The sequence below is a fragment of the Heloderma suspectum genome, chromosome 2, assembly GCF_057233095.1.
Source record: "Heloderma suspectum isolate Gila_16-S chromosome 2, 16-S_ref, whole genome shotgun sequence".
NCBI classification, from domain to species: Eukaryota; Metazoa; Chordata; class Lepidosauria; order Squamata; family Helodermatidae; genus Heloderma; species Heloderma suspectum.
This window is the reverse complement of record NC_139459.1, coordinates 31325186-31352608: the sequence shown is the minus strand read 5'-3', so window position 1 is coordinate 31352608 and position 27423 is coordinate 31325186. Positions and strand designations below refer to the sequence as shown.

The following is a 27423-nucleotide window of genomic DNA, read 5'->3' as shown; positions in this document are numbered from 1 at the left end:
AATAAATTCTCTTCATGGCATGCCAGCCCAACATATTGGTGGTATGAAGAGCCATTGTCATAAATATGCCTGTTCTGTGTATTTATTTTGTTTCCATATTGATTGTAAAAGCTGCACAAGATCAAAAAGTTGCATCTTCCATACTATCCTGTCCCTTATTCCCGAATGTTATGTGAAAGTTTTCCAACTTCTTATTGCCCTTCTCATCAGGAACCTTTTTGTCAGAGCCATCCTAGTTTTATTTGATTTATACCCCACCTTCCCAGGAAAAGGACAGAGTCCAAGGTGGCTCTTAGGAATATTGCTCTCTCAGTAACCCCCTCCCTTATTCTTCTTTCAGCCCCCAATTATATCTCCTTCCCATTTTCCAGGTGAATCCTAGTCCCCTTAAGTCTACCCCTCAATTCCCCATTTGGTTTTCTGCCTCTCCAGTCATAGTCCCATAATAATCACTTTATTAAATACCCCAGAATTCCCTCAGGATGCCACCTCTAGTCATAGCCCCACACTACACTCCTCCCCTCGTTTTCTCCAGTAATCCCCACGTGACAATCCCCTCAACCCCCGTTTTCATTTTAGATTCTCTTTCCCTCCCCTTCTCATTTAGCCCCTCAAGAAACACACCCACTTTGGTCTCCATTGGCTAATCATGCTGATGAGCTCCTGAAAATATTGTTACAAAAAACCAAAAACAAATAAAAAGTCTCACTCCACTTCCTTAAGAGGTAGGAAGTTGAAGCAGCAGGGTCTTTACATGGTCTGTTTCCTTGTGATGACAGAGAGAAAGAGAGAGTGCACTGGAGTCTTTTGGTGTCTTCGTAATATCTACTTATTTATAAACACTAATTCCCAAAAAGCAACTGCATCCAAGGATGCTTTGGTTTTTGCTAACTCCAGCTAAAAACTCCCAGCATTTTGTCCAAATTCAAGAAACTAGTGTGACATTCTAAAGACTGGAGAAAGATTCTAGACCATTAGGGACCATTAAGTTCATTTTGTTATCCCCATGCTAATCTACTAGTTGATTCCCACTACTTGTTGCTTCTGCAGTAGGAAAACACAGTACAATCTGATCATGCTATGCTAGACCAGGCTGGGGAAGTCTGTTCTAGATGTTACCAAAACAAGGGAAGAGAGAGTGGTACAACTCTGTGGGGTTCATCACATGGGGGTAGAAATCCGCATCAATACTGGGGCTCTCTCCATCCGGTTCCATCGGGGGATTAGATTGGGCTCCTTCACACAGTTGTTTCTATCTTGTTATATTCTGTTCCTTACCTTTTCACGGGATGGATACTTTTCTGCAAAAAGCAATTACATGCACTGGGCACATCAAGAAATTTCCTCCCTTGATCCTGCCACCCCCCGCAGCAGATTACTGGTGGTTTGGTTATGATTGACACCTCCACTGCACCCCCAACAAACCAAAATGATCACCCACAGCTGCACACACACAGCGGTTTCTTCGTGCTATGGGGAGGAGGTCATAGCACTCCTGTTGTGCAGGCTGAAAAAATACTGTATTTTTTCCATTTGGGGATAACACAGGATAGGCAGGGGGTAATGGCAGGAAAATCACTGGAAGATTACGGTCTCATGTAATGGACCCACAAACTTCTGTGAGCGGCCAATCAGGAATGTGCGATAAATCGCAGGTGTGGAGATGTCCTATATCTCTTGCATAGGGTAGCTATTTATGAATTTCAAAAAAAGAGGCAATGCACCACCAAAAAAGAGGGCAGCAATTTGCATAGCATTTACATAGGCTAATTTATATGTATAGATGCAAATCTTAACTAGACTATTATAATTTAAATAGAAATTCAGTACATCTTTCTATAGTGTGGAAGACTATGACAAGGTGACCTGTAGGCCTGCCTGTTCAGCCAACTGTTGATGGGCAACTGTTCCTATAGTTCTTTATCTTTAAACTGGAACTGGACAGGACAGGACAGCCCTTCAAATAGAGGGCTGTCCTCAGTAAAAGATGACAAATGGCCACCCTGTGTCTTGTATCATCTAGTTCTACCCTAGTAGACTCCATGTTGGTCATCATGATTCTAAGCCAATATTTTTTCCCAGGTTACAAACGAACACTGTACCTTGGGTTATTCACTGATGACTGTACATACCAGATATAATAATCCTAGCACTCAGAGTACCTTTTCTAATGTTGAAAACATTTATAAAATTGAAAGTCAGATTAAAATTGGGAGGTGGGTGGGAGACAAAAAATGAATTATCCTAGAACAAGATATTAAGCTAAGAATTTCTGATTTGGCAGAGATTGATGACTCCCATTAGATGCACTCTGATATTTGATTTACTCATCTGTCATACTAGAGAGGCTGAAGTGAGAGAAGGAATTGTTATCCCAGGGTAATTCATGACGCACTGATGGCAACGGCCTCTGCCTATCTTGATTGACTCTGTCTATGCCATGTTGGCTAAAGGATGTAGAGCTATGAAAGGCATAAACACTTATTTGAGGGGCACTATGTTATGCATTCCCCCCGCCCCTGTGTTTGATGAAACATTATACAAAATGCATCAGAGTACTGATACCAAACTCTACTGCAAATATAATAATTTGCTACTACTAGCTCCTTTAGAGTATTCAACACTCAGCAAGAACCAATACTATCATTGGAAAATTCAACAGGAAGCAGAGTTCCCTACTTACCAGGTAGCCATAATTTGTGGGGGTGCATGGGGTTCAGCAGTGAGGGATGAAAGGAGCTGGCAAAAAGTAGTGCTAGTACTTTCAGGTGGGGAGGCTTGCAGAGCCAATTGGGGGCAGGCTGAAAGGATGGACCAGAGTGGTAACTTTCTCCTTCATTCTCACTCTGGTCTGCCTAGGACCCATAAAAGCAGGCCTCCAACGCAGCTTCGGCACTGTCATCACCCTCTTCCCCACCCATCCACCAACCAACTCCTGGTAGCACAAGGTTTTGCAGTGGACAGAAGTTAGTCACGTTAATGGGGCCGCGAAGGAATTTTACCTGCATTCTAACTGGCAAAAACGGTGCGGAGTTTTCACCTTCCTCGTTGCAAGATTATTCCATTGTAAACAGGTTGATCTGTACTGTTGGTAAATTATTCCTGGATGCTTCAGCGGTAAATTATTCCTGGGTGCTTCATTTTATAAGGTTTTATGTCACAACTATGTAGGTGTAATAGGCACTGGGCTGGATCCACTGGCGAGGTGGAGCATGATTTGGATCCCTGCTTCCCTATGGTTGGAATCCCCTTAAGGGATCTTGGGGATGTGACATGAAGACCAGCCCAGCATGGGAGATGTGAGCTTGCCATATCCAGGGTGGTAGAAAAGGGGTTCACACTAGCAGTCTGTGCCATGGTGAACCCACTGTCATCCACCACCCATGCTCCCAGCATGCAGGCCAGGAAGGGGGAATCGGACAGCAGATGGGCTGTCCGATGACAGGATCCACGCCCTATGCCTCTGCCAATCCTATTCAAGCTAAAGCCAATAAAGTTGTGCCCAATTTTATTCACCCATCGAAGACTGTGTGTCTAATTAGTTCCCTCCCTGTCGCCACCTAACCCAACTAGGCGCTGCACCACACTAGATAATTTCCATGTAACCCATACCTGGGATATATATTCATCTGGTTTGCTTTTATATTGCTTTGGATGAAGGGAAAAAAATATGTGAGATTTAACGTAAGTCTAGCATCGCTTGAGCAGTTATCACTGATTGCTGAATAGAAGAGAAAATTGAGTACAGCTATGGTCAGATGTGTTTATTGTGACTTGAATCTTGTAACGTCAAGTGACCTGATATGCCAATATGCTCGATAATACATCCCCATGGGCCTTGTAAAAGACTGGGAACCAGGTCCAGCTATTCCCAAAGGAAAACTTCACATGTGTACCTATAGTCACAAACATCTATTGTAATTTTTGGTTTCCTAATGTTGCTGGCTTCTCTCCCCTAAAAAATACAACTCAGTCTTCTAAGACTTGGGTCAGAAACACAGCTCTGATGACACAGGAATTGAAGTGATGCAGCTGCTGGAAACTTCAGTTCAAGACCCCTTCCCTCCCTGGCATGTCTCAGTGGTATCAGAGTCTGAAAAGCCAGTCCACTTTAGAGCTATATGCTTTAGCTATTGAACCTACCAGGTTCTGGGGATCAAGTGTAGTAGCACACATTGGCAAATATAACATAAAAATGGTGGAGGAAAGTGGGTTTTTTGTGCCTTTAACAATGCAACCCCCAAGAGCTTCTCTGAAATTAATTTGGCCCTTGGGCTGGAAGAGGTTCAGCACCCCTGCTTTCATGGCTAGTGAATTTACTGGCTCTCTAGTAAGAACCTAATAGGCTAAACAACAAATATTTGACTTGACTTATGCATTTACAGGTCTTAGCAGGCTCTGTTTTAGCAACAGCCCTTGGGATGGGATGGGTTAAATGGTTTAAAAAACAACAACTCTGCAAACACAACAATACAATAGGCATAAAGCCTTTCCAGGACCTCTCTGGTACACTGCCATTTACAGATTAAGGCGGCCTGAAAATGTCCTCAGGGACTGTCAGCTGATGTAGCCATTACGATCTCACGGGCAGGATCCAAACAAAAACCCTCAGAGCCTGCATTTTGTTTTATTATGACCATGGCTTTTAGCTACAGTCTGAACTTTGGTAAAGCTGCAAGGCAGCTGGTGCCAGTTCAGTAGCACCGAATAATTGTGCAGTTAGCAGACATAATTCAGAAGGCGAGTGTGTCACCTTCTTCCTTGAGGTTATCTTAGGATCATCACAATGTCCTTTTCCACTCTTTCGCACTTACGGCATAACCACTCTAACATAATAACATAAAACCGTGACACTGCAGATGGATGAAGCCAGGCCTGCACATTGTGTGAGTCATCAAGCCAAACGTAGCTCATCAGGCATGTATGCACCTCAGTGGGCTTTTGATAAACCTATTTTTCCTGCGTGCTGAGGACTTGCAGGCCATAATACATGAATACAGGCGAGCGGACTGAATTTGACTTGATGGATCTCAACTAATTCAGATCTTTTATACACCAATGTTACAGTACTATAGTTGACAGTAGGTGTATCATGAGTAATGGAGTCCTTAAGGTCTAGTTTAATGCAAAGAAATGGAGGAAAACAATAGAATGGGAAAGACTAGAGATCTCTTCAAGAAAATCGGAGATCTCAAGGGAACGTTTTGTGCAAAGACTGGCATGATAAAGGACAAAGAAGGCAGGGACCTAACAAAAGCAGATGAGATTAAGAAGAGGTGGAAAGAATACACAGAAGAACTATACAGGAAAGATCTGAATGTCCCTGATAGCCATGATAGTGCGGTCACTGAACTTGAGCCGGACATCCTCAAGAGTGAAGTCAAGTGGGCCTTAGGAAGCATTACTAACAACAAAGCTAGCGGAGATGACAGTATTACAGCTGAGCTATTTAAAATCCTAAAAGATGATGCTGTTAAAGCGCTGCACTCAATATGCCAACAAATTTGGAACACTCAACAGTGGCCACAAGACTGGAAAAGGTCAGTTTACATTCCAATTCCAAAGAAGGGCAATGCCAAAGAGTGTTCAAACTACCGTACAATTGCGCTCATTTCACATGCCAGCAAGGTGATGCTCAAAATCCTACAAGCTAGGCTTCAGCAGTATGTGAACTGAGAACTACCAGAAGTACAAGCTGAGTTTCGAAGAGGCAGAGGAACTAGAGATCAAATCGCCAACATTCGCTGGATCATGGAGAAAGCAAGAGAATTCCAGAAAAACGTCTATTTCTGCTTCATTGACTACGCTAAAGTCTTTGATTGTGTGGATCACAACAAACTGTGGCAAATTCTTAAAGTGATGGGAGTACCAGACCACCTTACCTGTCTCCTGAGAAACCTGTACGAGGGTCAAGAAGCAACAGTAAGAACCGGACATGGAACAACTGATTGGTTCAAAACTGGGAAAGGAGCACGACAAGGCTGTATATTGTCACCCTGCTTATTTAATTTATATGCAGAGTACATCATGAGAAATGCCGGGTTGGATGAATCACAGGTTGGAATTAAGATTGCCGGGAGAATTATCAACAACGTCATATATGCAGACGATCCCACCCTAATGGCAGAAAGCGAAGAGGATCTAGAGAGCCTCTTGTTGAGGGTGAAACTGGAGAGTGCAAAAGCTGGTTTGAAAGTCAACAGTAAAAAAACGAAGATCATGGCATCTGGCCCCATCACTTCCCGGCATATAGAAGGGGATGAAATGGAAGCAGTGACAGATTTTACTTTCTTGGGCTCCAAGATCACCGCAGACGGTGACTGTAGCCATGAAAGTAAAAGACGCTTGCTCCTGGGGAGGAAAACTATGGCAAACCTAGACAGCATAGTAAGAAGCAGAGACATCACCTTGCCGACAAAGGTTCATATAATCAAAGCTATGGTTTTCCCAGTAGTAACGTATGGCTGTGAGAGCTGGATTATAAGGAAGGCTGAGCGCCGAAGAATTGATGCTTTTGAACTGTGGTGCTGGAGAAGACTCTTATGAGTCCCGTGGACTGCAAGGAGGTCAAATCAGTCAATCCTAAAGGAAATCAACCCTGACTCCTCATTGGAAGGACAGATACTGAAGCTGAAACTCAAATATGTTGGCCACCTAATGCGAAGAGAAAAGTCCCTGGAAAAGACCCTGATGCTGGGAAAGATTGAAGGGAAAAGGAGAAGGGGATGGCAGAGGATGAGACAGCTAGATAGCATCACCGATGCAATGAATATGGACTTGAGCATGCTCCGGGAGAGAGCACAGGACAGGAAGGCCTGGCGTGCTGTGGTCCATGGGGTCACGAAGAGTCGGACACGACTGAATGACTGAACAACAACAACAAAGGTCTAGTTTAGAGGATTCATTGACCAAAAGTCTTAGCCCTATCTGCCCATATAGATGTGTCAGTGCCTGTTCCAGGTTTTTGAGGGCCCTTGGGCAAACCCTCTCAATGGGCCTCCTCCCTCAATGAATCTATCTTCTCACTGCCATTGTCACCAGCTGCTATTGCTCCTCATCCTCTTTCTCATCATTGCTACCCTTTGCTTGCTTGACAGGCAGACAGCTAGTGTGCATATACACAGTGGTGTGTACTGCTCCTCCTTCTCACCACCACTGTTGCCTGGGCTAGAGCGACAATCAGGTGAACAAGCAGGTTGCTGAAGCAAGGAGGAACAACTCCGGGGGCCTCTGTGGGCCCCTGCTGGGGCGTGGGCCTTTGGCAGGTGCCCAACTATGCTGACCCTTGATGCTGACCCTGACATCTGTGTTCTGAAATGGAAGTCCAAATGTACAATGCAAAAGAATGGAAGTCCATTTGAGTGTTGCCAGTACGCAAACATGCCCCCAATGACAACCACCCTACTGGCTTCCTTATAGTGCTGCTACATGCATGGCTGTTGAGCCATTTTCCATTTTCACCTCTCGGGAAAGTCACAGTGGTTGTGATCCACTACTTTGTTATTAATTCCAGAGCTGTCCTATTAAAATGAATGAGACTGCTTTCATGTATACATTCTTTTCCAAAGCATCTTGAACGGCCTTTGTGTGCCTAGTCCCACAGTGGTAATGAACAATCAACTGCTGCATATCTTTGTTTGTTGCCCTGGATTCATATCATTGCTTGTTGTGGGCAGGGCTGGCTCCAGGCTTGAGGAAGCCCTCAGCAAAGTGTCCTCCAGGGGGCCCTTTTCTTCCAGTGGCATCGTTCCTGTGATCAGTGCCTGGCAGCCATTTTATTTTCCCACAATGTCTAGATGAAACATTGCTGCAGGGCACTGTGGGGAATTGAAATTGCAACCCCCCAGTGGGGTTCCACAATTTAAATTTCCCACAATACCCTGCAGTAACACTAAGAGCATTCTGGGAAATTAAAATGTGGCCGCCAAGTAGCCTAGTGTTAGAGGGTTCCCCCCCCCCTCTAAAGGGGATGCTTTAGGCATTGGTGGTGGGCCCTCCTAGGGTGTTTGGGCCCTGTCAGCTGTCTAAGGATGCCAGAGGATGACGATAATGGTTGCAAAGCACTGGAGAGGCTCAGGACAATGATGACGAACGACATCATATAAAGCACCCGCAAACTACTGTGAGTGCGTAGTCATGAGCGCACAATAAAAGCCTGGTGTAGAAAAGCAATAGGCTACACATGCGAACAGCATGAGGTTGTTGAATGTTGCTCATAAGTACAGCGTGCGTGTGTATGCTTTTATCGTTTCTTACAATAAAAGTAACAGTAACAGAGGGTTCCAATTATTTCCTAATGGATGCCTTATACAGAGTCTTTCAAACAATCATGCCTTCTTGATACAGCAGATTGAAATCCTTTCTTCTAAAGATCACCAGCAGTACATTTATTTATAACCACATGAAGCACTGGAGTCAAGCAACACTGACAGCTGAAGCAGCAAAAAATCCATGTTTGGACCCTTACTGAACGGACGAGCAAAAGTGCATTTGGAGTGAAAGCCTTGAGTTGTGAATGAATGCTATTAATAGTCACAACCTTCACCAACACCACCATGTGCCAACCAGGCTGTAGCAACTCTGAAAGAAAACATATTGCCGTTACAATTTTTTAAAAACTTTTTAATTTTATTTATTTCATTTCTATACTGCCCAATAGCCGAAGAGGCTGGTGGCTCCGATGTCAGTGGGGTGGTGAATCTGCTCTGGGTTTCAGACAGAACCAGTCAGAACTCTGAAGGGACTATCCAAGGTGCTTTTGCACCTTGGATAGCTCCTTTAGAGCTGACTGGTTCTGACCAAAACCTGGAGTGGATTCACCGCCCCACTGACATTGGAGCCACCAGCCTCCACAGGTCTCCAGGTGTTTCCTGCATGAAGGAGGACATGACAGAATGAATGGCATTGCCAGAAGGTATTCATGGTCTAGGGCAGCGGTGGGCAACTTGTGGCCCTTCAGATGTTTTGGCCTACCACTCCTATCATTTCTTAGCGTTGGCTAGGCTGGCTAGGGCTGATGGGAGTTACAGGCCAAAACCTCTTGAGGGGCACAAGTTGCCCACCCCTGGTTTAGGGGAAGGACCATAGCTCAGTGGGAAACATGCACGATTTGCATGCAGAAGGTCCCAGATTCAACTGCCAGCATTTCCAGTTAAAAGAACCAGGGAGCAGGTGATGGGAAAGACCTCTGCCCGAGACCTTGGAAATCCACTGCCAGTCAGACTAGACAATTTTGGGCTTGACTGGGGTTCCCAACCTTTTTGGTCCCATGGGTACATTTGGGAATTTGAGAAACTGCTGTGGGCACCACCACAAAATGGCTCTCATACCCAGGATGTGGCTAGTTACAAAATGGCTGCCATGGGGGGTCTGGCTAGCCAAGGGTTTGCGGGGGGGGGGGAGAAACAGTGAGGCTAGAGGCCAGGAGGGAGGGGGGAAATGGAAATTGTTGCTTCCTGGCTAGCCCAATCTCCTTTTGTTCACACAGACCTTGCCCCTTTGTTCTCTTTCTCTCTCCACTCCCAGCCTCTAACCTTGCTATTTCAATCCCCCAACACCTTCCCTCGCTATTTCTCTCCCTTCCCTGTCTCTAGCCTTCATCTTTCTCTCCCTTCCTAGCCCCTAGCCTTGCTCTTTCTCTCCACTCCCAGCCTCTAGCCTCATTATTCCCCCCCCCACTCCTTTGCCTTATTTCTTCTTCCTGCTCGCTGAGCAGCTGATCAGCAGCAGGTTCAGGGACAGGAAAAAGAACCTGGCACCCTAACATTTTCCAGTTTTTTATTAAAACTTTTTTGGGGAGGGGGCAGGGAGTGAAGAGCTTTGCGAGCGTTGCTGGGGACCCTTGGGCTAGATGGACAATTCGTCTGATTTATACTATTTATAAATAATCTGGTATACGGCAGCTTCTTATGGGCAGTCAAACCTCCAAAAAGATAGCTGGCTGCTGGTGGGGGAAACGGGACATATAGGTTCATAGAAATGAAATGAATGAGTGAATGAATGAATAAATAAATAAGTTATGTTTCCACTGCAATATAACCTACTGCTCTCTGGCACCATTTGCCCGATTTTTACAAAATTTATTTTATCTGCTTTGCCTTTCCCCATCAAGCTCCTGTGTTACAAAGGAATATTATATCTGCAAGCTTTGGTATGTATGAGTCCAATTGGACTGCTGCCAGAGATGTGTATATATGGCTTTTTTTTATTGTCTCGTAGCAATCTATTTCGTCTTCACTTTATATTTTCAGCTTAAACAGTGCAATTTTGCATGGGAAGAGGTTTTAAACAGACTTCTTTACAATTAAATCATCCCAGCTGATATTATGGGACAGGACAAATAGAGGCAAGGCATTAATCTGAAACTATACCGTTAACTATACCTGCTTAACGATTCATTAAAATTGTAATTTATAACTTTAATCTTTCTCCCTGAAGAATAGTTGACAATATTACCTCCACGAATCTCACGTCTCATTTTCACTCGCACAGTGGTAGGATGGAATATTTATTCATCCTTAAGATCATTTCCTGGAATCAAGGAGCTTGCTGGACACCATGATTTGGGGTAGAAGATTAACTGTCCTGCATGCTGATGATTTTAAGCTGTCCGTTACAGTTTTGCGCTATTATCTGATGTCATCCCTGGTTGCAAAGAGGCAGAATTATTGGACTAGAAGGCCTGCTGTTATCATTCACTTGGAAAAGAAATGCATGCAGTACCTAAAATTTAGCAATACGGTTACCATTGTGACATGGGGAAGGCTTACCTGGAGTCAAGGAAGGACACGTTGGGAAAGCTAAAGGCTCCACGGGGGTGGGTGGGGTGGGAATGGTAAAATCAAGACAAGGAAAGCCCTACATGGAGGATTACAATGTAATGTTCCTACCATGTATATGTAGCCAAGATCTTCAGGGGAGGCCCTTCTTTCATCAGAAGTGTGTTTGGTGGGGACCCGAGAGAGGGCCTTCCCGGTGGCTGCCCCCAGATTTTAGAACTCCCTGCTGAGGGAGGCTAAGTTGGCTCCCTCTCTGCTGTCCTTCCTTCAGCAGGCACAGTCCTTTTTATTCAAGCGGGTCTTTGTTATGTAAACTGGTCTGTTGGGTTGGGTTGGGTGCTATTTTCATTCTTTTACTGTTGTGTTTTAATTGTGTTTTTAATGTATTTGTTTTATGATTGTTTTAATATAAAAGTTTTCATTTTTTAAATTTTATTTTAAATGTGGGTTCTTATTATTGTTAGCTGCCTTGAGCACCATTTCCTTGGTGGAAAGGCAAGGTATCAATCAAATCAAGTTAATGAATAATTCTGTTTTATCAGCTGCCTTGTGAGGGCTTTGCCCTGAAACACAGGATGTTAGTACTTTTTATAAATGAATGAATGCGAAACATAAAATGTGAAAGATTGAACGCACTCACCTGACTCACCATAATGCTTCACATAATATTAGACAACTACTGCTCAGTCGCAAATACCCCTTTTCTAGGGAAGGTACTTGAGAGGGTCATGGCGGACAAACTGCAGGCACTCTTGTAGGATACTGGTTATCTAGACCCATTTCAATCTGGGTTTTGTCCTGGTTACAGGACTGAATCAGCCTTGGTCACCCTGATGGATGAACTTTATCAAGAGAGGGACAGGGGGACTGCAACCCTGTTAATTCAGCTCAATCTCTCATCAGCTTTTGATTCCATCAACCATGGTATCCTCCTGGACAAATCTGTGGGATGGGTATTGGAGGCACTGTGTTACAGTGGCTCTGCTCCTACCAATGGGGCCGATTTCAGACAGTAACATCAGGTGACTATTCCTTGGCCCCTTGGCAATTGAATTATGGGGTGCCACAGGGTACCATCTTGTCCCCCATGTTGTTTAACATCTATATGAAGCCACTGGGAGCAGACATTAGGGGATTTGGAGCTAAATGCCATCAGTATGCTGATGACATGCAGCTCTGTCTCCCTGTGACATCTGAATCAGGAAAGGCTTTACAGGTCCTGGATCAGTGCCTATAATCAGTGATGGGCTGGATGAGGGCCAGTAAACTGAAGCTGAATCCTGGTGAGATGGAAAACCTCTGATTTTAGTGGTTCCTGAGTCTGGGATATAGGCTCATTGCCTGTTCTGGATGAGTTTGCACTCCCTTTGAAAGATCAGGTTCATAGTCTGGGGGTACTCCTAGATGCATCATTGTTGCTGGAGGTCCAAGTGGCCATGGCAGCTCGGAGTGCCTTTTACCAGCTTCAGCTGGTTCACCAGCTATGGCCTCTGCTGGAGAGGGATAGCTTGGCCACAGTGGTACAGTTGCTAATAACATCAAGACTGAATTACTGCAATGCGCTCTATGTGGGGCTGCCCTCCACCGGAAGGTGGAGCGAGTGCAGAATGCAGCAGCTCGGCTGTTGTCAGGAGCTGCCCCTTTTCAGCATGTAACTCCTCTGCTGAGGGAACTGCACTGGCTGCCTATTCGCTACTGGGCCAGGTTTAAGGTATTAGTACTAGCGTACAAAGCCCTAAACAACTTGGGACCAGGATACCTGAAAGAGCACCTCCTTCTTTACCAACCTGCCTGGTCACTGAGGTCATGTCCAACCCATGGCCTGGTTGAAGTCCACCAGGAAAAGAGCCTTCAGTGTGGTGGCCCCCTTCCTGTGGAATTCCCTGTGTTTAGAGGTCAGGCAGGCGCCAACATTGTGTTCCTTCCTGCACCTCCTGAAGACATTATTTCAAGAGACCTTCCTTGCATGACCAGCTGTGGTTTGTTAAATTCCACTTTATTGGGGTCTGTCTTTTAAAAAAAACGTTTTAACTCTTTTAACCTGCTGTTTTATTCTTTTACCATGTTGTTCACCGCTCTGAAATCTTCTGATGTGGAGTGGTATATAAATATTGTAAATAAATAATAAATAATAAATAAACGTACCTTAACAAACACGCTGTGATACGACTGCATGAATTTGCAGTGGTGTGTCTGCGGGAACATTAGCTCAAGTGCTGGGCTGACATGCTTACTTTTGTCCTCATTTTGTCAGGACAAGTTCAGGAGGTTAAGGAATAAACCCTATGATTTCTAGAGCAGGTAAACATCCTGAATGTTTAAGTAAAAAAAAAAGTATATAGAGACTGAACTCTTTGGGACATGCGCTAAACACGATACACTGATATTGAATTGTTGTGATTCGCTCTCTGGGTGGTTCACAACAATTCACAGATAAAACACAGCATAAAAATTTAAAATACACAAAATTTAAAAAAATTTAAACAGCTAAAAACAATTTCAGTAAAATACCAGACATGTTCAGATAGTTGGCATAGATGCTCCATCATATGCCATTAAATGCCTGGGAGTAGAGGACAGTCTTAACCTGGTGCTGAAAAGATGACAGTGTTGTTGTCAGGCAGGCCTAAGTGGAAAGATCATTCCCATAATCGGGGGGCCACCACTGAAAAGGCTCTCTCCCTTGTTGGCACCTTCCGAGCTTCCCTTGGAGGTGGCACTCAGAGGAAGGTCCCAGATGTTAATCTTAGTGTCTGAGTAGGTTCAGGTTGTAAGAGGCACTTCATCAGGTACTGAAATCCCGAGCCATGTAAGGCTTTATAGGTTAAAACCAGCACCTTGAACTGGGCTCGGAAACATGCAGGCAGCCAATGCAAGTGGTCCAGAATTGGTGTTATATACTCAGACCTTCTAGTCCCAGTTATTAATCTGGCTGCTGCATTTTGCACAAGCTGCAGCTTTTGAACAGTCTTCAAATGCAGCCCCATGTACAGTGCATTGCAGTAATCTAACTTGGAGGTCACCAGAGCATAGATTATTGAAACCAGGTTATCCCTGTTCAGATAGGGTTGTACCTGGGCCACACGCCAAAGCTGGTAGAAGGCCACTGAGGCCACCTGAACCTCAAGTGACAGTGATGACTCCAGGAGAACCTCTAAATGATCAACCTGCTCCTTCAAGGGGAGTGCAACCCCATCCATATATCATGTATCCAATGGTGCCTGACCACCAGTAGAACAGGAATTGCTAGTAGAATAGAAACATCTGATGGAATAGATTTCCCCCTCCCCTCTGTAGCCTACCGCGTTTCTCCCTAAACCTGCTCTGGAGGGTTGGGTGACCCTCTGAAGCAGATTTGGGGATGTAGGTGTGAGAAGAGTAAGGATATATCCCACAAGGGGAAGTCCCACTGCATGAGCAGAAGCCTGCTTCTGTGACTTTGGATGTAGCCTCATATGTCCAATTGCCTCTTCTCCCCCTAACCCGTACAGCTAGATAAGTCATATCAACAAAAGGAAGCTGTGCCCAATCTTTTGTCCATGTTTCATTCATTTATAGTCCAATCCTATGCATGTTTACTCAGAAGCAATTATTCAGAAGCCCAACTGTGTTCACTGGGGCTTACTCCCAAAGTGGTGTGCATAGGGCTGCAGCCTTTAATTAACCCTTATGCCAAAGTTTCCAAGAAAATATACAGTCTCTCCAGCTCAGTGTTACACAGAATTATTTTCTTCTAGGATTGTCTTAGAGAGACGTATTTAAGAATTCCATAGCCAGAAAATTCCACCAGGGTTGATGTTATGGATCAGCATCCCAAATATCCAAATATCAGCCTTCAGGATCAAGCCTTCCTCCCCACACATTTTTTTTGAGGGGGGAGGAACTCAGGGCATTCAGTTCAAAGTTGTTCTGACTTCTTTTGCCTTGAAAGATTTCAGTTTCATCAAAAAAATGAATGCAATGAAAGAGATCTGCCTTCTGTCTCATGCTTTTGGGATTGAAAGGGTAATAGCGGTCACAAGGGTGAACATGAACGAGAAACATTAGGCCAAAAAGGGGGGAAAAAGTTTGAACTAAAGCAAATATTTGTTCATGCAGCAGACATTGTGATTATGATTATCTAGAAATATGAAACGCAAGGGGAAAACAAGTGTCTTGCAAGTATGATGTGTCAGTGTGAACAGGACTCTGAAATGCATGCCATCCAAAACAGTGAAAATGAATGCTGGGGCTAGTAGAAAAAGCTCAAGAAGCCCTGCTATCAAAACAACAACAACAAGCAGCTAAAAACATCTGTTCTCAGCTTTCTTCCCACTGCTGGAGATGCAGTCATGTGATGAACCAGATCTAATGCATTTATGGCGCTGATATTCTAGGATTCAAAAAGTCAAAACTCCAAGACAAGACTGAGTTTATGGTCAGCGTGTGGGTACATGATACAGTAACTCTAATTTTAGGAACTACAAGATACTTTCATCTTGCTATTCTTTGAAATCTTTGATATGGAGTGGTATATAAATATTGTAAACAAACAAACAAACAGACAAACAAACAAAACTGTCTTTAGACAAGAAGATTGAGGTGATGCTTCATTTGTTGATGGATTTTTTTTTTTAAAAAAACTTATGTTTTATTTGTTATATTTGTTCATGTTCCTATAAACCTGACTCTCTGGGAGACCCACTGAAAACACAGAATCCATAAGATTCTCTCTCTCTCTCTCTCTCTCTCTGTATGTATGTATGTATATAATAATACAGGAAACAAAACCAGAACATATAAAACAACCTGATCACAAAGAGCTAAAACAAACTAAGTGGAAAAAACACATTCCAGCCACTATAAAACACAGACTAAAGTGTTACTACCAATATTTACCTTATGTGAGAAGTGTTAAGATGACATTAAAAGGTCTTGGAGAACAAAGTAGTCTATGCCTTGCACCAGAAAGATATCAGTGAAGGTGCCCAGGTGAGCTTCTCTAGGAAAAGTATTCTAGGGGTGTTTTCAGGGTCAAGCTACACATTACCTTAATTGTGTAGCATGTACACATGTACCTAAAAAAAAAACCCAGAGTAAGTGTGTGTGGACCCCGATTTGGACTGGGACCACTGTGTATCACTGGGACAGAAGCATTAACACCCCCTCCATTGTTTGCTTCCCACAGGGAGTTAAAAAAAGGGGGGAAAATGCCTTCATTGATGCCAATGGAGCCTTCTTCTCTTTTTTTAACCGCTGCAAAGGGTGCATGTATGTGAAGATATAATCCCCTCTCCCGGTGCGAAGCGATCCTAGTCCGAAGTGGGACCATGTATATTTACTCTAAAGTAAAAAAACACACACAGAAAAAGATAAGCCTCAACTACATGCTACACAATTAACATAACATACATTTGACCCCCAGACAAGGCTTTTATTGTGCCATTGCCTTTCCACATTCATGGAATGTTATGTCCTCTCCCACCCATGTAACCTTCCAGGTATTCAGAGGCATACTGCCTCTAATATGAGAGGTAATATATGGTCATCCAGAAATGAATGGAGCTCACAGTTCTTCCACACAACAATCCATTCCTGGTTACCCCCAAACTTTCTTAATTTCAGCAGAATAATTTAGGGTGGGGGGAGGGAGGAATTTTGTTGTGTTAAACAGTTGGGAGTCGGAAATCCTTTCTGATCTTCTGCAGTTCACCTAGAGATCTCCCAATAGATCCAGTTCTACCTTCTGCCCACCCCTGAGATAGATGTCTACAGGTGACCTTGGAGAACTGCTCCCAGTCTGAGGAGACAGTAGTTGGCTGGATGGATCAGTGGTTTGTCTCACTGTGAGGCAGCTTTTTATGCTGCAATCTGTGTATAGCATGAGGGGAAGGGGCAGTGGGAGGTAAACACTACAAAAAAAACACAGCCATTTCTCTGATCCAGATTTCTCAGGATATTTCCAGTCATTGTGAGATTTTTTTTTGGCATAGCTTCCCAAGTTTCTTTGTCCCTGGCACAAACCAGTTATGTAAAAGGGAAGACTGAAAACTGAAGATAAGTATTAAACACAGGAAGAGCCTGGGATTAGAATCTGTCATTAGAGACATTTTTTTTTTTTAAATATATAATTAACTGGGTCATTCTGACCTCTTATAGTATGATCCTGTTTATTTGAACAATTGGAGAGATGTCCAACATTTTCAGATCTTAGAACCTTTAGATATCAATGTCCGAAGCAAGATTAAAAGACTACAGCCAGGGACATACGGATTTTGTAAAATCTGTTCCATCTGTGTTTCACGGGTTGTCAGGTGCCTTTTGTCTGCCCATCGACAGAACTGTTTTTTTTTAGTTTCCAAATTTGTGTAAATACACATTTGCGCAAATGCGAATCTCCGCAAATTTGCACGTGCAAAAATGCGCAAATGCCCCAAAAATGCACATATCCACTCAAAATGTTCAGTTTTGCGCTTTAGCATATGGAGGAAATGTGCTTTTCCAGAGAGGTTTTTTTATTTTTGCGTATTTTTCTACGAGGAATTTGCACAAAATTCCCAAACGTTAGAAAAATGGTCTGCAGAATTTGCCTGACAGAGAAAAAGCTGGTCCGCTGTGGAATCTGCAGATAAGATTCAGAAAAATCTGAACTCATTTGGTTATGTTGTGGATTTCTCTGACATCCCTACCTAGAGCCAAATCAGTAAGTGAAATACAGTCCTTCCTTGCCTCCACCAACTGCTTCTTAGGGAGCAATCCTATGGCTGCTAGACAGTGGCTAGATGGCCATAGGATATGCTGTTTTCTGGGAACCGACCTCGGAGGCTGCGCTCTGAGGTCGGTTCCCGGAAAACCAACCTCCCCCAATGGGGTTTCTCCGTGCTGCCTCGGTCAGTGTGGAGAAGCCCCTCCTCCATGCTCACAAGAGGAGCATGGAGCGGCTGAAAAGGGGTGGGGCTGGGGGCATTCTGGGGTGGGGAGAGCGGATCTGCCTGTACAACACATCCTATGTGTCATACAGCAGCCTCCTCTCCTGCTCACCCCGCCCCCACAGCTAGACAGCTGAAAATGGCTGTCTAGCAGAAAAAGCAAGGCAGGAGAGGCGCAGAGGGAATGATCCCCCCGTGCTTCTCCTGCTTTGCTTTGGATAGGCGGCCGCCTCCAAGTTTGGAGGTGGCCGCCTATCTAGATAGGATTCCGCCCTTAGTCTTTGTTGCCCCTTTCAGAGTCAAAATGCTACAGTAACTGTGGAAACCTACACAACTGGCACCATTTTTGTTTCAGGATTTAGTCCAGGGGTGGGCAACCTGCGGCCCTAGAGTTACATGCAACCCCCGATCTGATTTCTAAAGCATTCTGCAAATGATCAATTCAGACTTTCTGCAAGAGCAAACTGTCCCTCCCTTAGCAGGCTGCTGGGCAGGGAGAAAGAGGAAGAGAGAGAGAAAGAGAGAGAGAGAGAGAGAGAGAGAGAGAGAAGGAAGTATCAGAGACAAATTGGGGGGGGAGAGAGAAGGAGTGGTCCTGCTTACTTTTGATCTGCCCCCACCCACTGCTGACTGTGAGCTTTTCTACATGATGCTGTTAATCCACTGTATGGACTTTTGCTTTCGTTGCAGAATTGAGATCCAAGCTCTATACAAAAAGTGTTTCCTTTCCTCCTTTTCCATCACAAAACCTCTAGGTGGCACTATGCTATACTGGAAAGTCCCAATGACACAAGTAGGAAAATACATTTTCTTTTGCTTTCACAAATAATACTCCATTTTTCCTGCTCTAAACCCCCCTCCCAAGAAAATGCTCTTAAAAAACAGAACTGACACCAGAGTCGTGATGTCATTTAAAGAATCTGTAAACAACTGTAAGGAATGATGAGCACACAATAAATGCCTCATGTAGAAAGCTCAGCAGCTCTGTCTACTGACAGCATGTGGCCTACAGATTACCCCAGAGGAATGTGACTCATAACAGAAAAAAAGATTCCACACCTCTAGACCTAGCAATCCTATGCCCCAATGATAACCCTGGTGATAACACAGTTTTCCACCTTCGTGCTCCTTTTAAAAGTTTTTTAGGACATAAAGTATGTATTCTTTAAATACATAAACTAATACGAAAGAAAGAAAGATCTCCAAGGCTATGCTGATTAAAATGCTTTTTAAAAATATCTTTTCACAGTGTGCATTTCATATCTTAAGCAACTTTAATCATTTTCCCCTCTCAGTGGAATAAAATTGACTACATCAGGAGGGAAATTGACTATACTAGGAACTGCATGTGATGCAGTCTACTTAATATCACCACTTCACTGGTATGGGATTAGGGCACACCTTCAGAAGTTGGGACCCACCTAGCCAAATGCAGTCTACCAGTCATGCATTGTGGCCCACCAAGTGATTGTTGTCATTCTCCCACCCCGTTTCTGCAATTCCAGACAGGCAGAATAATTAGGAGGTTTATCTATTGCCCAAAGTCCTCCCATGCACTGGCTTAACTTGATGGCCCAAAAGTTGTACAAGCCTGACCTGCAATCAGGAAAAGGCCTTATCTCATGCAAAAGCTCTCCTCTCCCCATATGTTTGTATAGTTATCCATTTACCGTTGCTGGACCAGATCTAGTGGCCTGGGAGCTCTCAGCTTGTGTTGTAAAAAAGGCAGCCTCATGCCTTGCAATGACAAAGAAACAAAACATGTCCGGGGGACAATGAGTTGTGTACAGTTTGCTCACCTTAGTCTGGTTAGCACTGTTGAAAGGGTAATTTATGCTAAGCTTGGACTTTTTCAAGAAAAGTTGTTATATAACTGGCCACCTGGTACGATCCACATCCTACAGTTTCATAGCCAGAAATGGTTCGTGAGAACAGGAATGGGTTGCACTTGTAGTCTATCCTACAGAGATCTTCCTAGTATGCATTTTGCTTTCCCCATTTTTCTCTGTCTTTGCGTTTTACTTGTAAGGACCTCTTCCTCCCAAGAGCTTCAGTAAGTCTTGAAGGCACACAGCGCCATCATTGATTTTGCTCTCTATTGCTAGGTTTTCTCTGAAAGGCAACCTTACAAAGGAATCATATGCTAATGTGCATGGTATCTCCCCAGGGCGGAAGGCAGTATCAATCAAGAAGCCATGTTCTAATTAGCACAAAAAGGTTTAGGATCATGGAGTTTTCAGATGAAACAGAGCATCAAATTAACCATTGATTTAATTAATCAGAAGGAACAGGACATACAATGTGGCATAATGAATGCTGTGAGTTTAGGCCTTCATCATAATTTGTAAATGAATGAATAAACAAGGTGATTTTTTATTGCTGCCTTTCTCCCTCCATCTCCTGTATGATCAACACAGCAGTGAGGAAAACCTGGCTTAAGAAACACTGACCTATCACTACTGGAGATTATGAGTAATGCAACTACTCTTGGCAGTGTGTGCGTGTACATTCATGTTTATGGACACCATCCAACTGTGTCATTCTGCTAGCGCAAATGACATCGTGCTAGCGGAGGCTAGGTTCCGAACTATGTGCAAGAGGAGAATCCAAAAGGTACATTTGCACAAGTGCGTTTGCAAAAGTGGTTGCACAACCCATGTGTAAGCAGTTGCACGTTACCCTTGTGCAACCCATTATGTGACCAGTCGTGCATTATGCTTGTGCATCCAGTTGTGCAAGGGGTTGAGCAACAGGCTGCGCAAGCATAATGCACAACCACTTGTGGAATGGGAACATTCAGCAGAGCTCCGCTAGTGCTATTCGAGTCTGCGAAATGGCACCATTGGATACTACCCATTTGTGCAATCATTGAAGTTTTTGGGTGATTAAGTTGAGTGTAATTGGAAGTCTGGGATCTCCATTTCTTTCTTTACTTTTCAAATGGTGTGCATATTCCTGGTGGGGCAAGTAGGGGTTGTTCTGCCCCAGCTGGGCATTGTGTTATTTGTCTTATTGCCTCCTAGTCTCTGCATTTAGAACTACTTCAGTTTTCCCTGTATAGATCTCCTCTCCAGCAGCATCTTTCTGTATGTCAAAAGGTGACTTCAAATCAGTGCCAGCTCCATGTTTTGGAGGGCCCTTGCGCAAGAAACCCTCAATAGTTCCCTTTCCCTCAGCAGGTCTTCCTCCTCCTCCTCCTCCTCCTCCTCCTCGTTGTGCTATCTACTTAAGAACATAAGAATAGCCATGCTGGATCAGACCAAGGGTCCATCCAGTCCAGCATTCTGTTGGCAGAGTGGCCAACCAGCTGTTGACCAGCGACCCACAAGCAGGGCATGAGTGCAACAGCACCCTCCCACCATGTTCCCCAGCAACTGGTGTACATAGGCTCACTGCCTCTAGTACTGGAGGTAGCACATAGCCATCAAGACTAGTAGCCACTGATAGCCTTCCTCTCCAGGAATTTGTCTAACCCTCTTTTAAAGCCATCCAAACTGCTGGCCATCAATATTTCCTGTGGTAGCACATTCCATATTATGTGCCGAGTGAAGAAATACTTTCTTTGATCTGTCCTGAATCTCCCACCCATCAGCTTTATGGGATGACCTTGGGTTCTAGTATTTTGAGAGAGGGAGAAAAATGCCTCCCTATACACATTCTCCACACGATGCATAATTTTGTAGATCTCTGTCATGTCTCCCCTTACCCTCCTTTTTTCCAAGCAAAACAATCCCAGCTGTTGCAACCTTCTCTCATAGGGGAGATGCTCCAGCCCCTTGATCATTTTAGTTGCCCCTTTCTGCACCTTTTCCAGCTCTACAATATCTCTTTTTAGATGTGGTGACCAGAACTGTACACAGCATTCCAAGTGTGGCCGCACCATAGATTTGTATAGGGGCAGTATGATGTTGGCAGTTTTATTCTCAATCCCTTTTCTAATTATGCTTAACATGGAGTTTGCCTTTTTTACAGTGGCTGCACACTGGGTTGACATCTTTATTGAGCTATCCACCACAACCCCAAGATCTCTTTCCTGGTTGGTCACCGCTAGCTCAGATCCTATCCAGCTATACTTGAAGTTGGGATTTTTTGCCCCAACACACATGAATTTACACTGGGGCCACATATACACCGGGCTTTTACTCTAGAGTGGGTGCGAGTTGAGGTCCCTTGTGACAGATGATGCAGTCGGGACTTTGCAGCCATCCGTGGTTTTCGCCCGGAAAAAGCGGAGTTCATAGAATCATAGAATCATAGAATAGTAGGGTTGGAAGGGGCCTACAAGGCCATCGAGTCCAACCCCCTGCTCAATGCAGGAATCCAAGTCAGAGCATCCCTGACAAATGGCTGTCCAGCCTCGTCTTGAAGGCCTCCAGTGTGGGAGAGCCCACCACCTCCCCAGGTAATTGGTTCCATTGCCGTATTGCTCTGACACTCAGGAAGTTTTTCCTGATGTTCAGTCGGAATCTGGCTTCCTGTAACTTGAGCCCATTATTCCGTGTCCTGCACTCTGGGATGATCAAGAAGAGATCCTGGCCTTCTTCTCTGTGACAACCTTTCAAGTACTTGAAGAGCGCTATCATATCTCCCCTCAGTCTTCTCTTCTCAAGGCTAAACATGCCCAGTTCTTTCAGTCTCTCTTCATAGGGCTTTGTTTCCAGTCCCCTGATCATCTTTGTTGCCCTCCTTTGAACCCTCTCCAGCTTGTCTGCATCCTTCTTAAAGTGTGGTGCCCAGAACTGGACACAGTACTCCAGATGAGGCCTAACCAGTGCTGAGTAGAGGGGAACTAGTACTTCCCGGGATTTGGAAGCGATGCTTCTATGAATGCAGCCCAAAATAGCATTTGCCTTTTTTGCAGCCACATCACATTGTTGGCTCATATTCAGCTTGTGATCGACGACAATTCCAAGATCCTTCTCGCTCGTAGTGTGGTTGAGCCACGTATCCCCCATCTTGTAACTGTGCATTTGGTTTCTTTTTCCTAGGTGCAGAACTTGGCATTTGTCCCTATTAAATGCCATTCTGTTGTTTTCTGCCCAGCACTCCAGTCTATCCAGATCACTTTGAATTTTGTTTCTGTCTTCCAAAGTATTAGCTATCCCTCCCAATTTTGTGTCATCTGCAAATTTGATCAGCATTCCCTGCACCTCCTCCTCCAAGTCATTAATAAAAATGTTGAAGAGCACTGGGCCCAGGACTGAGCCCTGCGGTACCCCACTCGTTACCTCTCCCCAGCTTGAGAAGGTCCCATTGATAAGCACTCTTTGAGTCCGATTCTGTAGCCAACTGTGGATCCACTGGATCGTTGTTTCATCTAGCCCACTTCGAGCTAGTTTGCTCATCAGGATATCATGGGGCACTTTGTCGAAAGCTTTGCTGAAGTCGAGGTATATGATGTCTACAGCATTCCCACGGTCTACAAGGGAGGTGACTTGATCAAAAAATGAGATCAGATTTGTCTGGCAGGACTTGTTTTTGACAAATCCATGTTGGCTTCGAGTAATCACTGCATTGTTGTCAAGGTGCTTCCAGATGGATTGCTTTATGATCTGCTCCAGAATTTTCCCAGGGATTGATGTCAGACTGACTGGTCTGTAGTTCCCAGGTTCCCCCTTTTTACCCTTTTTGAAGATAGGGACAACGTTAGCCCTCCTCCAGTCATCTGGCACTTCCCCGGTCCTCCATGATTTCTCAAAGAGAATAGACAGCGGTTCTGAGAGCTCTTCTGCCAGTTCCTTTATGACTCTAGGATGCAGTTCATCTGGCCCTGGAGATTTGAACTCATTCAAAGTAATGAGGTGTTCCTTGACCATATGCCTGTCGATCTCAAGCTGCAATCCTGCCCCTTCAGCCTGTACTTCGCCTTTGCCAGGGGGGTCATAGACCCTCTTTTGGGAGAAGACTGAGCCAAAGTAGGAATTGAGCACCTCTGCCTTTTCTTTGTCATCTGTTATCATTTTGCCATCCTTATTTAATAGCTGAACAACCATTTCTTTCCTCTGCCTTTTACTATGCACGTAGCTGAAGAAAGCCTTTTTGTTGTTTTTAGCATCCCTCGCTAACCTCACCTCGTTCTCCGCTTTAGCCTTCCTGGCGCCATCCCTGCAATTCTGTGCTACCTGCCTGTACTCTTCCTTTGTTACTTGGCCTTCTTTCCACTTCCTATATGTGTCCTTTTTTGTTTTCAGGTCATCCCTAAGCTTTTTGTGAAGCCACATTGGCTTCTTCTGTTGTCTTCCACCTTTTCTTCTTGTTGGAATTGTTTGTGATTGTGCCTTGAGAATTTCCTTTTTTAAAAGTTCCCACCCATCTTGGACTCCTTTTCTCGCTAGCATTGCTTGCCATGGGACCTTACTGATCATTGTTCTGAGTTTGTTAAAATCAGCTTTCCTAAAATCCAGGGTACGCGTTTGAGTACACTCGGCTTTTGCTTCCCTTAGAACCAAGAACTCAAGTACAACATGGTCGCTTTCCCCCAGAGTTCCTGTAACTGCTACTTTATCCACTAAGTCATCTCTGTTGGTTAGGATCAAGTCAAGGATAGCCGATCCTCTAGTTCCTTCCTCTACTTTCTGTAGGAGGAAGTTATCCGCCACACAAGTCAGGAATTTCCTGGAGGGGCCATGTTTTGCAGAATTTGTCTCCCAACAAATATCGGGGAAATTGAAGTCCCCCATTACTACTACATCATGCTTCCTTAAAACATTGGCTATTTGCTTTTCAAAAGTTTCATCCTTGGCTTCTCCTTGATTGGGTGGCCGGTAGTAGACTCCGACCACCAGGTTCCTTTTATTCTTTGCTCCATTTATTTCAACCCAGATGCTCTCGATGGGGCTACCAAGCTCCTCCTCCTGTATTTCTGTGCAGAGATATGTATTTTTCACATACAGTGCAACCCCGCCTCCCTTTCTGTTCCTCCTGTTCTTTTTGAACAAGTTATATCCTTCAACTGCTGTATTCCAGTCATGAGAGTCATCCCACCAAGTCTCAGTTATACCTATCAAGTCATAATTTCCCTCCTGTATTAAGAGTTCAAGTTCGTTCTGTTTGTTTCCCATACTCTGGGCATTAGTATATAGACATCGAAGACCATGTGCTTCATAGTCTGGCTTTCTTCCTACATGTGTCTGAAGACTATTATTGGGCGCTATCAGCGCTGTTCTCTCCATTGCAGTGCATGCGCCTACGTCCATTGTTACCCCCAACATTACATCTCCCTTCCCCGTAGGATTCAGTTTAAAGCCCTCCTGATGAAGTTCTTCATGCTGTGGCCAAACACATTCTTCCCAGCCTTTGTGAGGTGCAACCCATCCCTAGCCAACAGCCCATCTTCCAGGAAGTATAGCCCGTGGTCCCAGAATCCAAATCTCTCTCGTCGGCACCACCTTCGTAGCCAGTCATTCACCCGGAGTATTTTTCGTTCCCTTTCTATCCCTCTTCTAACTACTGGAAGGATGGATGAGAAAACTATCTGGGCCCCAAAGTTCTTGAGTTTCCTTCCCAAAGCTTCAAAGTCTGACGTGATCTCTTCGTAGCTCCGCTTGGCGGTATCATTTGTTCCCACATGGATGAGAAGAAAGGGATACCTGTCAGTGGGCTTTATGAGTGCAGGCAACCTTTCAGTCACGTCTCTAATCTGTCCTCCCGGGAGACAACATACCTGGCGAGTCCACGGGTCTTCGCGACATACTTGGGTCTCGATCCCACGCAGCAAGGAGTCTCCCACTACTACCACTCTTCTCTTCTTCTTCTTGTAGGCCTGGGTTTCATCGCCTCTGTTTGACTGACCTTCAGCCTCTTGCTCACTCTCATGCAGGTTCCCCTGTGATTCTTCCTCTGCAGGCTGTCCTCCAGTCTCATCTGCAAGTACCTGGAATCGGTTCCACAGCTCCACCGCTTCCACTGGTGCAGAGTGGCGTCTAGTTCTTCTTCTCCTAACTGTCACCGTTTTCCAAGGAGTATCCTCTACTCCATTTTTCTTCACCTCAGCATTTCCCACTGCCTCATCTTGCTGTTGCTCTTCAAGCTTCTGGTCTGCCCTTTGCTGCTGTAGTTCCCCCATTCTGTCCAAGAACTCTTCGTGTTCTCTTATTCCCCGGAGGGTTGACAGTCGCCGCTCCAGTCCACTTACTTTTTCCTCCAGCAGCGTGATCAACTTGCACTTGTTGCAGGTGTAGACCATGTTGTTCTCAGGCAAGAAAACAAACATGGCACACACCTTGCAGGTCACCACCACTGGAGAGTCTTGTCCTTCCATAGCCTCTTTTCCCTTTTTGTGTCTAGCTTTGTGATTGTTCTAGACTAGCCTGTGCCTGCTCCTCTACTCAGTAGAGGTTAAAAGCAGAGTCCCACTGGTGTGGAAGTGTGTGTTACAAGACAAATAAATGAAAAAAAGTTAGTAAAAAAAAATAAAAAAAAATGTTAGGGGCCTCCCCCTTGACCTTCCCTGCCAAACTCCCCTGGCCAACTCCTGTTTGCTCCCCCTGTTCGCTCGCTCTGTTCGCTCGCTCTCTGGGAGCTTGCCTGCTTCTGTAGTCCCTGGACCAGCTGGAGCAGCTTGCTCTGCTCTGCTCTGCTCAGCTGGGAGGCGGGAAACAGACTGAAGCTTCCCGCCCAGTCAGCTGCTGGGAGTACTCAGGCCACACCCCTCCAATTCAGTTGGAGCTCTCAGAAGCTCCTGGTGAGCTCACAGCCAGTCAGAAGGATAAAGGGCAGCGCCCTGGGCTTCCTGCAACCCACTTACCTCTTAGCCTCTGTCTCCTTTGTCTCCTTTGTCTCTTCAACCACTGCAACTCCCCTGGCCAACTCCTGTTTGCTCCCCCTGTTCGCTCGCTCTCTGGGAGCTTGCCTGCTTCTGTAGTCCCTGGACCAGCTGGAGCAGCTTGCTCTGCTCTGCTCAGCTGGGAGGCGGGAAACAGACTGAAGCTTCCTGCCCAGTCAGCTGCTGGGAGTACTCAGGCCACACCCCTCCAATTCAGTTGGAGCTCTCAGAAGCTCCTGGTGAGCTCACAGCCAGTCAGAAGGATAAAGGGCAGCGCCCTGGGCTTCCTGCAACCCACTTACCTCTTAGCCTCTGTCTCCTTTGTCTCCTTTGTCTCTTCAACCACTGCAACTCCCCTGGCCAACTCCTGTTTGCTCCCCCTGTTCGCTCGCTCTGTTCGCTCGCTCTCTGGGAGCTTGCCTGCTTCTGTAGTCCCTGGACCAGCTGGAGCAGCTTGCTCTGCTCTGCTCTGCTCAGCTGGGAGGCGGGAAACAGAGTTCCAAGGAGTCGTTTTACTGCAATTTTGGGGGTTTGCTGCAGGTTCCTCCATGGTTGCGGGCTGTCTGTTCCTTCCCCAAACTGACTTTGCATCTTACAGTGAACATGTTTTAGGCATGCGTAGTGCCTCTGTCACTCTGTGACGCCTCTTTGCTCCCCCATCCCTTTGCAGCTGCGCAGTTACAGAGGCACAGAGGGGCATTTTCATCTATTTAATCACACTTCCGCACATTTTTGCAGCTTCGTATCTTCACAATGGTTGCTTTTGGACTCAGTAGCCAAGGGCTGGGGAGGCTCTTGGGGGAGGAACAACATCACTCTGGGCACCATTTTGGAGTGATGGCTAGGCATGTAGTGCTCACGCTTGTGAGTGCGAACCATCGTGAGAGTCTCAGGCTGGGGAACTGACAAACTGATGGTGTGGAAATGAAGGAGCACAAAACACCCAATTTTTTACCTGAAACAGGGTCAGAAA

The 27423-nt window shown here is 45.0% G+C and overlaps 1 protein-coding gene across 2 annotated transcripts in view; it reads right to left on the bottom strand.

Annotated features, from left to right (window-relative positions):
* Window positions 1-27423, bottom strand: part of GHR (growth hormone receptor) — a 213653-nt gene that overhangs the window by 30364 nt on the left and 155866 nt on the right. The gene's annotated exons all lie outside the window — the stretch shown is intronic.